This window comes from Linepithema humile, chromosome 1, assembly GCF_040581485.1.
Source record: "Linepithema humile isolate Giens D197 chromosome 1, Lhum_UNIL_v1.0, whole genome shotgun sequence".
In the NCBI taxonomy this organism is placed as follows: Eukaryota; Metazoa; Arthropoda; class Insecta; order Hymenoptera; family Formicidae; genus Linepithema; species Linepithema humile.
The window spans coordinates 21,867,360-21,886,139 of NC_090128.1; the positions used below are offsets into that span (position 1 = coordinate 21,867,360).

The following is an 18,780-nucleotide window of genomic DNA, read 5'->3' on the forward strand; positions in this document are numbered from 1 at the left end:
TATAATAATTAAATCATTATATTTTTAATTATTATCTTTCTTGTACTAAATTACTATAATAATCACATTATTGTTACGACTACAATATTATTTTACGGTTCAAAATAATGTCAAACTCTTTTTATAAAAATTAATAAAATAATTTACACAAAATTAGAGCACTTAAAGCATTAATCAAGACGCAACGCAACAAATTGAAATTAAATTAAAGTTTGTTATAAAGTTATGAACTTGAAGTATGTCATCCTAGTTATATTTGTCCAGCGGAGAAAAATTTTTCAGTACAATGTATTACGGAATTGTCTTATTTGTAATTATCAAGATATGCACGCATGATTGTAAAGGTATAAACGATTGTATAATATAAACCTCGTGGATAAAATCAATTTCTTTGACGAAAGTAACAAGTCACAAACCGTCATCACTCTTGCGAGTCTATAAAGTATCAATGCTAATCAATGAAGTTAATAAAATAATAAAAATTCTGCATAAAAATGAAAAGAACAAAACGTACCTCATTGCCAACACGGTTAACTGTGAACAAAGTATTCTATTCTGATAAGTAAAAACAATTGCAAGGCAACTCTCTCTGTAACGTGAAGGATGTTGGAAAAATGAGAAGTATCAAAATGGTAATAAGTAAGCTATTAAGAAAGAAAAGAGAAAAGAAAGAGGCAGTAATGGGATTTTTCTAAAAAGTGTAAAACATTTTAAAAACCAATAAACAGCAGTCTGGTAAGAGCTCGGTGTCTTTGTTTCTTAATGCTCGCATTTTGCCTCTTTATAATGTACTTTCAGATATTCTTCTTTTGCTATATGAAGATCTTTTACATGTGTGATTTCAGATAAAAAATCTTCAAATGGCAAAGAGCACTTTAACAAAGTGACACCAAGGTCTTATTTTACATATCGGTTTTCAAAATTTTTCACTTTTTAGAAAAAATGCAAGAGTTACTCACTTTCGTTGGTTTGTAGCTCACTTTCGTAAAAGAAATTGATTTTAACCTACACGAGATTTATATTATATTATACAATTGTTTATACCTCTACAATCATGCGTGCATATCTTGACAATTACAAATAAGACAATTCCGTAATACATTGTATTGAACAATTTTTTTTCGTTGGACAAATATAACTAGGATGACACACTTCAAGTTCATAACTTTATAACAGACTTTAATTCAATTTCAATTTGTTGCGTTGCGCAACTTGATTAGTTTTGACATGTTGATATAGATTTATACGTTTAAATACACTGAGGTGGCCAAATAAAATGTGTCGAAACGTTTGTATATAAAATTTTAAACGAATATAATTTCAACATTTTTAACACATTCTGGCTTTTTTAGCTCCTTTTGTTTTAACTTAATTTAAAAATATATATATTTTAAATAATCGAATATAATTAAAATATTTACATCAATAGGAAATCTTATCTTTTTTTGTATGTAGTAATATGTATTTGACGTATTATTCTGTATTAAAAGATTAGATTTTAGACAAAAAGTGATTTTAAATTGTGTAATCGTGTACTAACTGATAAGAATAGTTGGATATCTTTTCTTTTTCATAGATTAGTATTTTCGACATAACTTCGAACAACAATGTCTATATTCTATCAAAAATATCATCATTTCATTAACGTTCTCCAATTTGTTTACAATTAAACAATAAGAAAAATTTAAAGTGTAAATAAAAATATTTTTATTATTATTCTATTTTCTAATTTACTTAAAGACTTATGAAAGATCTGAAGTAAATAAAAAAAAGTTCACCGTCTATATACATATATTGAGACAAGTATTCACGGAGTTACAGTTTAAACTGTCTCTTATATCATCTTATGCCTTGTTCTATTATTAAGATTTTATTTCAGAGAATCTTTCTTTTTCTCTATATATCTTTCTCTTCTTTTTTACAACAATGTGTAATATATTCTGTACAAAAAAACTTTTTATAAATATTATTTCTCGAAATGTAATTAATTTTAACGATTGTCCTGTTTCATAGACAGATTTCATCGCGCTCTCCTTTATTGTCAAATGTGCACATGTCTATTATTGTTATTACGAAGCGGAAATGAATGATTCATCAGGGCCGATGATGTGACCGCCAGGTTCTCGTGAGAAAGTTATGGACAAATACGACGGTATCTTCTGCGTGCGGACAAGAGAAGAGACCACGAAAAATTATCAGCTTTCCTCGCTCTTCCCTTTCGATATGACCTTATTGCCGCACGTGCAAAATAAAATTGTTCTTCCGCGACGGTGATTTTTCAACAAGAAATTCGCACATCACGCGCTTTTCAAAAATAAACGTCTAGAACGAGGAAAAATCAAATCGTATTAATACTATTGAAATAACAACGCCTGCAATTACTCGACAGATAAGTTTATTCTATCACTTTTAACGGTAGTAAAAGTATCGGTTTTGCTCTCTGGCATTTCTCAGGCGGAATCGGAGCGCGATAGATAACCTCCATGTTAAGGTTAAAACCTCGTATGGCGGCAAAGAGAAAACACGTACATATCGTTATGTGTCGTATGTACGAAAATGCAATTAACAATTTACAGTACGAGTGACAAGCGAGAGAACGATCGCACGCGCGTTTGCGGAATTTGATTTATTCAAAGGTTGTCCGGCGCGGGACGTGAATGATAATAAGCGCGCGGACAAGCTCTGATATCGATAACCGGTTTAATAAGAGTATTTATAAAATTACAACGTTAATGAAAGCGAAAGTGTGCAGTCACGCTATATCTTTTTTTCGCGGAATTCGTGCCGCCGTCGAAGCGATGAATCGAAACGGCGATGGATTTCCACGATAGAAACTGCACGCCGCCGATCAGATAGAACAAAGTTGCGCGTAAACTACTGCGAATTTGTGTAATCTAAAATATAGTACTTATTATTAATATCTTAATTTATTATAAATTTTTATCAAATTATCGGATTTCTGTGATCAGATCGAAGATATGGTCACGGCATAATAAACCCATACTTTTTAAAATCTTTAAAGTAAAAAAAAAAAAAACAATAAATTTAAAGAAAATAAATATAATGTAATGTTTCTGTAATGGTGAAATATTCGAAATATAAAAGAATAGATTTCGATAGAATAAAGATATCACAAAACAATTAAACGGTTTTTCTTGTAATTTTTAGATTTAACTTGTTGCTTGAAACAGGTCTTAGAATTGTATTTTATCCGCAAAGTGTAGAGATATAATTAGCGACACATTTTCGCGGGCGCATTGATCCACTGGCATAATGTAGTTAATATATGTTTGTTTCTACAACTAATATTTGCTCAGCTAACGCTCGGGCTCTAACGTACTGCTTAAGCACGGTATTACGAGTAAGATAAGCAGAGGAACACGTACGTAGATCACGACGACTCGTAAGTCGCTCGAATATGATAAAAATTGCGAGAGAGGCCAAGGTTGATACTCCAATGAGCGGCTATTTTAGAGCACAATAGGGACACACATCGATGTAGAGTGTGACCTGTCTTTACGTCATGTAAGTGCGTAAGTAACGAATAAAATGCGCAAATGTCGCAATAAATTTCTAAAGCGTAGAATAAAAATTATAAACGCTCGTTATATGTCTGTTACTGTAATATGAAAAATGCACTACTTGCAGTGTCATGACCACACGTGTCACGTGAAAGGAGTTTTAACACTTGAGTAATCGTATGGATTTTCATAAATTTAAATACAACACGTTAATGATAAATAAGTGTATATGCAGGAAAAAAATACCATCGAATAAATCGAATTTAGATATCAATCACTAATATTGCAGCAAACAAAAATGAAAAATAATCATGAAATTCCTATTGGTCATTGAAATGCTCGCGTTTTGTGTCGCGTGACTATGCAAATCGCATACGCCGAGCGGCAATGACAGTATAGTAATGCGAGTTATTACTCTGCCGCATGACTATGATTATGTTCTCGACGTACACGTCTATATATATCTATCAATCGTATACTCGATACTCAGGGATCGCAGCAAAAAATTCGTCAATTTATCCACGTTTATCGATTGATAATTGTTTATAACTTTGATATCTTAAACCTCAACAATTTATGAAATATTTTGCATTATGCTGTAACGTGTTTTCTTATAGTACATTAATATTCGAAAATTTTGTTTATTTTCTGCTCCCCTTCGAAAATAAAAGTTTAATGAATTAATAGTATCATTATTATAGTATCATCTTATAATAGACGCGTTTAAAGTACTTTAAACCCAAATCAAACTAGTATTACTGTAAAAAACTGAACTGTTCGGATATATCTCCTTTTGTCGGATACAGCGAGTAGAGAAAACCCTGAAGGGACAGAACTGAATGGCGGATACTTGTTTCTCCTTTACGATCAATGCCAGTTATACAAAGTCGAAGCCAACTTTTTATCGCTTCTCACCACGAGACTCGTAGAACATCATTAGTGTTGCTTTACCACAAAGGTGGTCAACTGAGATCTAAACCCGTAACAACTGCGTTTTATTAATACATTATTTTTTCCAGCGACAACTAAGTTATTTTTTTAACACTTGAAATAAAAGATAAAATGAACAATAACAATTCCGATGCTCCAACTGCATTAGAATATATTGTAATATTTTCGGTGTATAATTGGCGGTCTGCATTGTTTTATTTTTAAACGAGAAATATGATAAAACAAGAAAAATTTTCAACAAATGTCTAAATTTTTTTAGGATCTTTGAATTATAATATACACCTAACAATCTTATCACATTATCATAATTGAAGAATTATCATATCATCACTACACGATATCTTGTGTTACTATCGTATTAATATTCCGTAGCTCTCATTCCAATTTATCGTTTTCTTTTTTTTAACTATGTCAAATTTCTCCCGTAATTCATGTATTTAGGATACGATATATCAAGCTTCACAATCGACCATTCGCAACTGCCTAAAATGCTAGAAAGCTTACGAAATTTTGAATTCGAAATAGTAGCGAGTAGTTTTCAGAACTTATTTACAACTCACGCACTAGCAAAATAAATATTCATTAAAGATATTTGAGTTTCGAGTTTACATGAAAAAGCTATTTAACGGTTTCCTATAGATTTCGTATTAACGTGAAAGTTGATAGTTTTAAGTATATATATCTCACAATATTTATTATATAAAGTTCATTTTTTAAAGTAATAAACTCTGTACGATAAAATAAAAATATTTACGATATAATATAAAAAAATTGTATCTGCAAAATAAATCTCCCGTAATGTTTCAATCCTTTTAACGTATTCAACGAGGCAGACTTCTTTGCCAAGATGTTTACAAACAGATATTTCGCGTAAAGGAGCCGCAGAAGGCATTTTTTCCCCTCCTGTATTTGTCGAATCGATCAAGCGCGAGGCACGCATAACTCTATTCGCTAATCGACGCTCGTCAATGCGGCAACTCACGTTCCCGAGGATTTTCGGAGGTCCCCCAAGCGAATACGTCGCGTTGTGTCGCACCGTGTCGCGCAATCTCGAATTTTATCCCCTCGCGTATAATTCAACCCGGGTGGCAGACGTGATCGGCAAGCGACGTCCGGTCCATTGGCCATTGCACCATTGGTCAGAGAAGAAAACACGAATTTCTACAGCCAAACTAAACAAATTGACGAGATAAACTTTGCCGCAAAATGTGAGCAAGTAAAAATATCGATATAAATATAATACACTAATTTTTAATTTATACAAGAGATATTTATATTATTTAATAAAGCAAAAAAAATTATAAAACATTTTAGAATCGTAATAGATCTCGTTAATCGTTAGGCCGTTGAAAGTCGAAGTAAGCTTTTAGAATTATTGACTTTTATTGTAACACACTCGAACAATATATTTAGCCACCTATTTTTCAAAAATATTGCAAAAGCGCAGTTAGAGTGAAGTGAATCGTGCACGAGGTTCACGCTGAATTATTCACATTGCGCGACGTTGACCCACTGACGTCGGGAGCAGCCAAAATTAGTGAAAACGGTACGCTTCAATTGCTATTGTGGCAGGATGACGTAGCTGTCGTGAACATAGATATGGATGATCGATGAGAAACTTTAAAACGCAGTAGCTATTTTAAATTTGTTTGAAAATTTTCATTGGTTTGTCGCTTTTCAAACGTATAATAATGAAGAATTTGTTGTCATTTAACTGTCCAAAATAATGATTCTTCTAACATAAAAGTATCTCTCTTACGAAAAATACTTGGTGCACACATATATAAAGATAAAGTATGCTGGAAACAGCATATCGCGAATTGCCAATGACGCAGTATATACATATACACAAGCCACGTGTAAAAATAATCTCAATACACTCATCGTATCGAACATGCAAACTCAAAGTTTGCTCCGAAAAGAATAACAAGAAGTCAGAGATGTTTTTTCAGAGAAGAACGATGTTACAAAATTTAAAAAAATAACCATTATCGAATTTATCATTTCAAATCGCGCATTCAATATATGTAAATACATTATAAAAAATATCGATCCATTACATTGTTAGAAATAATGATCCTATTATAAATTTGTTATTGTACCTATTATTAGAATTTTTTGTAATAAAGTATCCAAGAGAGATACAAAATGTAATAATTTTTAACTAAAATTCGTAATGCAACCAAAGCCATATTTCACAAAGATCGAACAATGTGTCCTAGCCATTCTATGTTAGAGCAAAGCACAAACTTCGAACGTAAATAAACCGCCATTGAATGAGTTTCTCAGGTCAGATCTCGATCATCACCTCAAAAGAGCAACACACCCCTGGATCCATCTCAACCTTTCGAATCTTTCAAGGAATTTTTCTCACGGTCGCCATACGATAATCAGGGAGGGAAGAAGAAAGGCGAAAAAAAGAAAATGCAACTTTTTCCTACCTGTCACACGTTGCGTAGCTTTTTGATCACTGTCATGCGTCATCGGCAGATGTGTAGAGTCGGACGCTCGTTTGTAAGGAAGAATCAACCAGAGAAAGAGAAGATAACACTCTTGAGAAGCGAGAAAGAGATGCGGGATGGGAGGAAGAGAAGCGAGAGAACACGCAGCCTCGATGCAGCACCACTGTGGCGAGATATTTGGCGGGCTCCAAAATAGCAATAGCCCACGTCCTCCGTCGGCGTGTTGTTGCTTCCTCGGCGCAGCGGCGACGACACAGACACACGCTGCGCACTGCTTCGTTCCTCCTCACCGTTGCCTTCTTGTCGTCAGTCCTCCTCACTTTTATACCCGGACACCGTATAGAAGAGCCAGTTTTCGCGCTGCCGCCCTTTCCGCTCTTCCCTCACTCGGTCACCGTACGTATCTTCGGATGCACCGCTGCGCGCTCAACAAGCTTACGTCGTCGTTGCTATCATTGGGAGTTCGCCCCGGCGTACGCTCCCCCCCAAGTGATAACCTGGAAAAATACTCATTCGTCCCTATTCCGCCTTTCCGACCCGGTACCCGCCGGCCTCCCCTCCGCCTCCGGTCGATCCGCCGCCCGCGACCCGATCTGCAGTATCTGGGTATCCGTGTCGTCGTGCACGTCGATCGCACTTTGCACGCATTACAGATCCATCGATTCTCCGTCTCTTCGCCGCTGTCTTCCCGCTGCCACCCGCCGCCACCGCCGTCGCCGCCGCCGCCGCCACGCCGATGCCAGCCTCAACGTTTCGCGTGGATCGTCTTATCTCGGAGTGCGCGGCACTTGGTACATCATGGTGGGATTATCGAGACTTTTTAGCTCTTCAGAATTAGCTCCTTCCTGTCTGAGAATCGATCTTGGTATTTGTTAGAGCTAAGTTGACTAATTCTCATATTATCACATAGTTAGGGCGGTTTTGGCGACTAATGGATAAATGTTGAGTATGATATTTTCGAGATGTGTGGATGATTTGTATAGTGCTGATCTACGACTTAAATGCTACTACTACATGCTCTGCGGCTACTCGACTGATCGCGCTGATCTCTGATAATAGGGTGAAAGTTATGATTTCTCGAGAACTTGGCGCGTTATCTCTCGCACTGGAAATGAAAAGCGACAAACTCATCACTTTTCCCAGATCGATAGATATTCCCCAAAGTTCGCTGTTGATTTTCGCTCCGAGTTGCACCACGCTCGCGGTATATCCGACCACCCGCTGTTCTTAGCGCGAACAATTCTCCCGAACAATCCCCCAGCGAATAATCACCCCACTGCGCCTCACTTCCCTCGCAGCCAATATTTTCCGAGCAAGTTCAGAGCTTTTCTCATACGCCGATTCGACGCGATTTATCGCGATAACTTTGCGAAGCACCAGCTAAACAATCGACTAATTACGCTTTTTCCCCGTTTTGATGCCCGAGCACTATTTTCCCGGATGCAACCTCGCGAATTATTCGCTATATTCACCGTGTCTCTCCTCGATCCCTGCTTGTGCGGAACGACAGAAAATTTTGCAAATTCCACTTTCCGCTCTACTTCGGGCCAATCTTTTCCTAAGCGAGGTTCTCGTTCGTCAAGGTATTACCCTTCCGGACCGATTAAACCTTCTTTCCGGTTCACTTTTCTTTCTCTTCTTCTCGCACGTGCCAGTTTATCCGGAGCACGCGGTTGACAAGCCGAAGCGACCGAGAGAAACGCTGGAGTCTCTCTTTGCGGAGCAAGAAAGACGAAATGATGTTCGCGACTCCGCGGTTCGCGCGCGACTGGCCGAGGGCGAGAGTCGTTATTGGGAGCAGAGCGCCTCAAGTCTGTTCCCTTCTTTCTCTCTCCCTCTTTCTGTCGCACTCTCTCTCACACTGCCTATCTTACTCTGTCCCTCGCACACCTGCTCCATCACGTTTCCATCGATCTCTTTCTCTCTCCAGTTCCCTCACTCGATGAATCGTTCCCTCTCCTCGTCTCGCTCTGTAGCAGGGAGCTGTCTCTCTCCGTCGTTCCCGCGGCTGACGCACTCGCGGTGGGTTGTGCCGTTGGTCTCGTTCCCTCTCACTCTCGTTCCGTCTCACTCTGTCTGCCTTGTCGTTGAACAAGTTCACTCTCGGCTCCCGTTCGACTCGGAGCAAGCGCGAAATGAACGAAAACGAAACCCAAACTCGCGACTGCCTTCACCGTCTCTTCTTCTTCTTCTTCTTCTTCTTCTTCTTCTTCTTCTTCTTCTTCTTCTTCTTCTTCTTCCTCCTCCTTCTTCTTCTTCTTCTTCTTCTTCTTCTCCTCCTCCTCCTTTTTCTCCTCTTCTTTCTTCTTCTCCGTCTTCTCGATGATGTTCGTCTTCCTCGACATGAAGCTGTTCTCCTTTCTTTCCAGTGGAATCAAATTGGTTCCTTTGGAATCTTCTTCCCTCACTCCTTCCCTTCATTCCTTATTTGATCATCATAGGTTTTCTATCTCGGTCAATTAAATTCCTTTTTTGGTAGATTTATTTCCACTTTGTTCCACATCTTTACCTTATACAATCCACAGCAAAAAGATAGTACGCACTGTAATTTTAATTGCATTTTACTTTTAATGATAATTCAAGCAATTTTTTAAGAAATTTTTTTCGACACATTTCCCTCATTATTCACTTGCGTTTACTTGCGCTCTCTTCACTTTCAAATTTTCGCTTCTTCGCTATCTCGTTTTACCCTTCGCCTCCCCCCCTCCTCCTCCTCCTCCTCCTCCTCCTCCTCCTCCTCCTCCTCCTCCTCCTCCTCCTCCTCCTCCTCCTCCTCCTCCTCCTCCTCCTCCTCCTCCTCCTCCTCCTCCTCCTCCTCCTCCTCCTCCTCCTCCTCCTCCTCCTCCTCCTCCTCCTCCTCCTCCTCCTCCTCCTCCTCCTCCTCCTCCTCCTCCTCCTCCTCCTCCTCCTCCTCCTCCTCCTCCTCCTCCTCCTCCTCCTCCTCCTCCTCCTCCTCCTCCCTCTCCTCCCGCTTCATCTTGTTTTCTCTCTTTTCTTCATGGATAATTGTGCTTCCCTCACCGCTCTTTTCACTCTCCATCCTTCTCCGAGCTCTGCTCGGACATACTTCCTCCTCCAGTTCTCTTCCTCGATCGCGGCCGTTCTCCTCGCTTCACGCTTTCTCCGTCGCGTAGACGGCATACTTCCCTCACGATCCTGCCAGGGCGCTCTTCTCTTTATAGCCACAAGCGAAGACACTGTCCAAAACTGGTTGGAGCAATGCTCCGACGCTCGTTTCGGCACCGTAATCGACTGGCCAGACTGCTGTGCCAGTCTCGCTTCCCCGTTTCCTCACCCCTTTGATTGTCGTTCTCACTCTCCTTAGACACCCTTGCCCTTCTTTCGACTTCACGAAGATGGGATCGTAAGGAAGAAGATTTTAACCGGTAGAAAAGATTCTACAGTCGAGTCGTCCAGATGTCATCCTTTAAATTCAAGTCTCTTGATGGGAGTCGATTTGGAAACCAAACAATTCACTTTTTGCCGAAAGTATCAATAATACTCTCGTCGGAATCGCAAATTTGTGTGTTATGTAATGTTAAAAGATTTTGGTAATTTATCTTGTTGCGCCTACGTTTTATCAAACTAATAAAAGCTAAATTACTGAATGAATGATTAATATTTTTAAACTCATTTTCTCATTCGTCTATTAAAATCTAAACATCGACCAGCTAAACATCAAGTCGTCAAGATAGAACGAGCGTCACGAGGCACCGAAATCGTCAGCTCCGATTTGGCGATTGGGGACTAACGAGACTCAATCCTTCGTATCCTGTCTGGACTTTGGTGTGCGGCTCACCATACATTTGCCGGTTAATAAAGATTTACGTGTGACGCAGAAATTAGCACCTTATTCTTTTGATGGAAAATTAGTTGGTCGAATTAAAAAGATCCTTTATGCAAAATTATTATAATCACAATCGTGCAATATTGCATTACAGTGTGCAAACGATTGTTATTTTAATAGTCATAAATTTCTATTAAATTTCCTAAAATAAGTAAAACTTTCAAGGCGATTATCATGTTAAGATGCAAGCGGTATGTAAAATAAACAAAAGTAATAACTTAGAAAAACAAATCTTAGAAAATACAAGGAAATGAAGTAATTTTCTGTGCGCGAATGATCGAATTGCTTCCGATAACGCAACATGAAATTTAATTTCGTTTTCTCTCTTAATCGGCTGCGCGGTAATCACCGATATTGTCCTTTGCAGCATTTCTCGGTTGACCGCAAAAAGTGTCCTCACTGTCTAAAGATACTCTCACCTGACAAGATTTCCGTACTGTCGTACTGTCGAGAAACCTGATCAAAGTGACAAAGTCAAATATGGTAGAAAAATCCACAAATATTCAATAGATATCAAATGATAAATATTAAATTTAAGTGACACATCGCAAATTGCATATTCCTCAATAATAGTTTTCGCCATAAATGCAATTTACGTTAACTGTATTAATTATAAAAGCTGTATCACGAAGAACGAGCAGTAATTAACTTTACGGACAAAGGTAGACGGTTCCACATCTCCACCTCCGAGTCGACCCTTTATCTCGGGCGGTCCCTAAAAAACTAGAGATTTTAAAAAAAGTCGCCGGCGATTGGACATTTAGGACGGGTGGGAGTCAAACCAGTAGAACTACGCAGAAACTTCGCTACGAGAACGGACACGCCCAAATTCAAGGATGCCTCGGATTATAAAAGCCTAGCTCCACGTTGTTCTCAACCAAATCGCATTTTTGCAAACTTTACCGCAAAAAAGCTTTCATTATGCGATTACATAATAAAAAATATAATCAATAACAATTTTAACATAATTTTGGGCTGGATAACTCTTCATGTGAAAACAATTTACTTAAAAACGCGTTGCAGAGTCTACCTTTCCCCATTGTATATTTCTCGATTCCATCATATTATTATTTTTTTATTTCTTTTGTCGTAGGACAACAATTTTAAATCTACATGTTCTTTATTTTCGCCGAGTTCATCAAGGCGTCAAGAGAAACTTTCATAGGGATTCGAGCTCGTAAATTCCTCGAGCGTCATCAGGAAACGAAGGCGGCAGTCTGAGCGTCCGCCTTCGATCGATGCTTGACGTTGAAGGAAGAAATTCGCACACATAATCCGCGTATCGAACCGTTTTGTACGGCAATTGGCATTCGGCGCGCGTCACCGCACATCGAGATACGTACATACAGGAACAACACTCAACGCACGTATCGCCGGCTACATCAATACGCCGACGTAACACACGGCGTACGTATCATCAGCACGTACGACCGTCGATTGAATACGCAGGTATACTCGCGCGCGAATACAGGTACTACATGAACCAGCAGGCGTCGCGACGCGATTGCGAGAAGTCCGGCCCGTCGCGGCCGCCGGTTACCGTTATGCGAACATCGCCGGGACAGGATCTTCTATTGACCGAACAACGGCACACGACGGATTAGAACAGACGGAATTTTAGGTGCGAACTTCTGAATCGCCACACCAAATTTGCCGACTGTGTTTGCCGAGAGTCGCCGCGAATTTCGATGGTTAGCGAGAAGGAGTTGGCTCTCTCTACCAGCGGCTGCGGTGAACGCTATGATGCCGACACAAAGTGCGAAAAGATTAATATGTTTATATTAATTAATGGAAAGTTACAAAAACAAAGAGATAAACGATGTCCGCAATAATATGTGCTTTCAGGGAATCATAAATCATTGTACGATATTTATAGCGTATGTAATATTGCAATTTGCGATTTGCAAAATAGTTCTTTTATGCATTATTGTGCAATTTCATCTTTTAGCTTTCAGTTGTTTAATATCAATGTAGTGCATTATCGCGTACACGTGACATAATTAAAGCCGCGTAACACACAATGCCGTCACGCGATTCATGAACGCGCCATTAACCCGCCGTTGGTGGGTGACACGTGGCTTTAGTTAGTCCTGAATACGAGATTAGCATTGAAAAGATCTTATTATAAGATCCTCCGGAAAATATAGACTGACCTCCATCAAAATGTTTCGCAAGAATCTCGTATAGAAATCGATACATCGAACTGATAATAAGGATAACCGCGTTTAACAAAAGAAGGATAACGAAATAATTGACATACATCGACGATCTTTATTACAGTATCTTGATAGTAAAAATCGATTACCATGGCCGATATGTAGCAATCTGGCAGAATCGATACGCGATTGATCTATGCTACTTTGTGAATCAAGATTAACCGAGGAATCCTTGACGTCGAAGGAAATGACTCGTTCGAATTAATGAACATTCCTCTTAATGAGATAATTATTAATGCCGATGCTGTCATATTTGTGATTGCAGACATTTTTCATCATAGACTATTTCTACTTAATATTTATTATATGCTGCTTTATTTTTTAGTCTTTGCAAAAAGATATAAAAACGCGCACAATCTCTCTGCTAAAGTTAATTCTTATTTTCTTATTCTCTCGTTTTAACTTGTTTTCTCAATATATAATTACATTCTCTCATGATTGTACAAGATAATAAAATTTAGCAAGTAAATTTATTGTGAAAATTAAATAAATGAAACTCAGAAAATTTAAAATAAGAATGCAAAACTAGTTAATATCTTAATAACCAATTACATATATGAATAAATAATTATTACCGCGCGATTGTGTGTGTGTGTGTGTGTGTGTGTGTGTGTGTGTGTGTGTGTGTTTTTAATAATCTCTTTCACATTATGACTATTTAAATTACACTTGTGTGGAACTGAAATAGCCTTTTGCTTTGTTTTAACGAGGTGGATGACTTCAATTGTGAATTAAACACAAAGCGAAAGCTTCCGGGGATGTTCTCGTACGAAAATACACACCCGGCAAGTGAGTGAACGGAGTCTCTGCTAAAGATAGCACGATAATAGCATCAGAATTAGCGGCTTCTTTCTATCAATTAGACGCGGTGTAATATACCAGGAAACGCCAAACAATTATTGTTGTCTGGCCCACATATTGCACCGGGCCTAGCTGCAGCGTCATTTTCCTCATCTCGTCGTTCATTTGCCTTCATTGAATTCGCCGACGAGACGCTTTTTTCCCCCTTTTTCTCTGTCTGTCATGCATCATTCGAGAAACGGAACGCATGCTACAATCACGCGGCAAAAAGTTTCCTAAAATTTATGCGATTGGAACATGCAAATTGCGCGCACAAAAGATCGATCGATCGAGCATTGCCATTGGCAAAATGCACCGTACCGATTGATTTCTCAACGATATCGATATCAATACCGTAAAAGTAAGTTTTTCGAAATATAAAAAAATTAAATAATAACGATTAGATATGCATGGAAACATAAAGTCATCAAATAATCATCAGACAATATTTTAGGGATAAATTTGAAGTTATATTGTTTTATAAGAAAAAAAAACATACTTTTAATTATTTAAAATAATATATATATATATATATATATATATATATATATAATAATTAAAATTTAAAATAATATATATAACAACGACATATATAGTAATAATGTATGCATAATATAATACTATCAACACACATCATTTGTATCAATATGTCAACGAAGCATGTTCTAAACTGGTTAAATGTGGCGTTATGAGTAATTAATTTGTTTATCGTTAGGATGACATCGTAGACCTAGTCAAATAGTATCGTACATTGGCAGCAACGTCGAGCGAATGCTCGTCGATACAGTGTTGCATCGTGAATGCTAACGTAATAATTTACAGTAGCCTGGATAGTTCTTGTCCACAGCATATTACTAGCTTTGATCATAAAATATGTAACATAAAATGCAAATTAAATAATAATGTCAAACATTCCGAAAAAGTATATTCAATATTTTCAAAACTTTTAGATTTCTCAAAAAATATTGTCTGCAAAATTATTTGTAATTATTGCTGTTCTGATTTTATCCTTTTATTTTCAACTATATTCCATCAAATATCTTCGATGCCATTTGTAAATACGATATTATATTGTATTAAGATGCTAAAAGATTCAAGAATGTATACATTTATAAAGAGGCAAATTTAGGCAGCCAAATAAACAAGGCCTCCTGCTTCGTGCAGCGATTATTATTGTTCGTCATGCTGCAACTCTAAATGAACGGCCAGCCGCGATAACATGGCTCAGATTCTTATCTACGATAGCCACAGCAGCAGAACGCAATGCGCAATTCGGCGCACTTACGTCATCGAATGGAGAGGAATTCAAACGAATTCAGACATTTGCCGTTCCTGGCACGTAATTCCGCCTTGTAAATACGATTTACGCAACGTTCGAATGCGGAATCGCAAAAAACACTTGCGGACATAATGTCAAATCATTAATACGAATCTTTGAAACTTCAGACAGTTGTAATTATGGTAATTCGCGGAATTGCATAATCCAATTCACATAATGCCGTTAACCACTTTATCGAACAGTATGCAAAGTTTCATGGAGAAAACAAAATATTCAAGAGATGCATTTATGTAATAAAATTTGTTTAAACTTTAAATTCAATATTTCAAAATTAACTAATTATTAATATCTACAGACTTCGACAAACATATTGATTTCGCAACGCATAATAAAAAAAATTTTCCGCGTAAGTCTAATATTTATATTTTTATGTTTAAAAAATTATAGTACGTTACTTGATGATATCTCAAAATTAGTTTTAATAAGCAGAATATATATGTATGAAAAATATAATGTACGTGAAGGAATTGATGCCGCGGCTGGAAATTCTAATTCGCAATTCCGCTTCTCGTCACGACGGGCTTCGCGTTCCGAATACGTTTAATCGCCACGAAAGAGAAATATTCCCTTATTACTAAAGATATCGGAGAATCTGGGACCCATCGTCGCGACCCGTTCGCGCCGCCGTCGTTTGCGTTATTTGCGCGACCGAGGATCGGAGTGCAAGTGCGTTGAACCAAACAGCCTATGACGATGAATCGTCATTAAATGGATCGGCCGACCGGACCCAACCACTTCATTAGGAAACGAGACACTATGGCCCAGATATCGATGCAAATGCGTTTCACGCCTTTGCCAGAACGTCATACCGCCGCCACCACTGTCATTCCGATGCCAATTCAACGTCTACAGTGTAGCATTGACTTGATATCGGACAGATCGAGTTTTGGAATTGCGCGATATATTCATATTGCCGTATAACTTAAATAAACTTATAACACAAAGAAAAGATGACACAAACGATAGTGAATGCGGATCAATTATATGTCTCAAAGAGTAAATATGAAAACATAGTTAAACCAAATGTAGGAAAATTAAAAATATGCATGAAATAAAAAGTTATAAATGTAGCACAGAAAATGTAAACACAAATCAATGTGTTGAAATTTTTATACTACGCCCACCAGTTTTATACACTTCTCGCATTATTTGAGGAATGAGATGGGCGAAACCCACGCATAATAGAAAGATTGAGAATTTCGCAAATAGACCGAGACAGTCGTATGTGTCGACAGTGCGCGAACGCGAGTAAGAGTATCAGTCTCTATTGGAAAATTAGATCCAATATAACGCAAAGCGACAGTCTCACGCTCGCGCGCAGCCAGACAGAAATTACGAAACCGACGACGGCCGCGGATAATCTCGTAATGTTACAATAGCATGAGCGCACATTCTACCGCGGCGTGGCGCGGTGTGGCGCGGCCGACGAGGAAGAGCATTGACCACTATACACACACGGAAGTGATTAAGTCCTAACGTTTAACAGAGCACATATGGATTAACCCGATTAACTTATTCATCAGAGAACAACAAAGTTAATCGCCTGTCTGAACAACTAGCCGCCGACGAACGTCGCCAAGCGAGTTGCCTATGAGAAAAATTACGCTCCTACATCAACTGTCAATAATGTAATCTGCCTCTCTCTATTTTTATCATATTAATTTTGTTGTTATTATGCACTGTCGTTGTAAGAAATATAGAATCAGAAACCTTACTTACAATTAATTTGTAAATCAAAGTAGACGTGTGTCTATTATGAAACTCTTTTAGCTTAAGAAATTGCATTGTGTGTGTGTGAGTTATAAATCTATAAAAAGTAAAATATATAATTTATAAAATTCAGATATAACAACTAATTATGTATTGCGCGTTACATATATTGCATTACATTCTAACTCATGTTTAATACAATCTAGCATCGAGTTAAACTAGATTATCAACTCTAGAATATTTATTTTTATGGGATGTAATTATCGCTATCTTGAGAATGCAAGAATGCATTATGCTAATGTAGGAATAAGTTGAAAAAATAATCAAGACGTACGATATATTTGTTGATCGCTACTTTGCATGTTTTGCATAATGCGTCCGCGTGCTGACGCACGCTATCGCGCATTATTGAGCGATAAAATCTTTTGCGAGAAAATTTGACAGCGCGCACTGCGGGACCCCCTCCAAATTATCTTTAATTATTGCGACCTTTACATCTCTAATGCAGTACCGTTGACCCTGGCTCAATATATATTTCGTCTGCCCCTTCCGAGAAGGCAATTATGCTTAAATTAGTAAATTAGCATTGGCCTGGCACTCCGCATTGTCAAAACTCGATTGGAATCTGTACCTTCCACTCATCTCGTTCTAAAGCTACAATGTCAGCTGTCTGCTCACGCACACACAACCGCTGTTGCACACAACAGTAACACGTGTCTTTTTGACCTTACACGCACGTACGAGTCTTATTATTTTTTATGTAACGACTTATTTCTTATTCAACGTCTGGTGCATCCGCCGTAACTGCTTTAAATTTGTGTCTCCCGAGTCGCCGATACAAGTCTCGATGATAATTTATAAATATATGTTCTTTTTTACGCTATCTGTGTCTCTAAATCGTTTCTCTTATGAATCAATATTATTATACATTTGCCAATTCTCCAGTCTACATTCGATAATTTTTTCTGGAAAAAATATATAAATAAATTGACCCTTACAGTTAGTAGAAGATTTTATCTCCATTTTGTCTCTCTTAAATTAATATCTTAAAAAATGGAAGTCATGTGTTGCAAAATTAGAAAGCAAAACTAGCTCTAGATACAGAACTACAAATCTCCTACACACAGCATAAATTATTTAAAGAAAAAAATAAAATAATTTAAAAATAAACTTCTATTCTAATGACAAAAATTAAATATTACTTGAAAAATCGGCTTCTATAGATTTATTTCTCGAATTTCTAACATTACTTCCACGATTGAAGTTATAATCTTCGTGCCCATTTTGCGCACGCTTCTTTTCACTCGAGTATTCATTAAATCGAACAAGCGCCGTTTCAAAAAATCGAAATTCAATCTCATGCCAATGAGCTTCTCTTAGGCGACACGTCTGCAACGATTTGTAAAGATATGACGACAGTCACCGTTGTCGAATATACATAAGAGCATCGGCTCTCTTTTCACCTTGTTTTCGAGTTTCTCGCTCGTGGACCCGCTGAATTATTGATGAGCCGACGATCGACTACGGCGGAACGACACAAATTCAGATATTATTCGTCTTGCGGACCGTCAAAAGCGTCGCGATGGCGATCTCACCGTGATCGATGACCGGTTGTCTTGACCGACAGCGTCTATCGAGGTCACCGATCTATCAGCGCAATAAAAAAGGATTCAACTACGTTCTAAAAAACGGAAATGACATGGAAACCAATGATACACATGTAAATGTATCCAATCTGTATACACTATTCTGTATACATAAACATATGTTCCAACAACGCAAAGTATCGAAATCTCGATCTAAATAAATAAAATAAATAAAAATTGACACATTAAGTAATAAACTTATACTTAAAGTGCACAGCATGCAAAAAACAAAACAATAATATACTAAA

General features: G+C 37.7%; 1 protein-coding gene across 2 annotated transcripts in view; it reads right to left on the reverse strand.

Moving 5' to 3' along the window:
- Oatp74D (Organic anion transporting polypeptide 74D) overlaps positions 1–18,780 on the reverse strand; it is a 116,830-nt gene that overhangs the window by 71,059 nt on the left and 26,991 nt on the right. The window contains exon 1 of one of the 2 annotated variants that reach the window (XM_012364354.2): positions 6,914–8,268. The exons of the other annotated variant lie outside the window; for it this stretch is intronic. The gene's annotated coding sequence lies outside the window, so the exon portion shown is untranslated. Of the gene's footprint in view, positions 1–6,913; positions 8,269–18,780 lie in introns of those variants that run through there. 2 annotated transcript variants of the gene reach the window in all.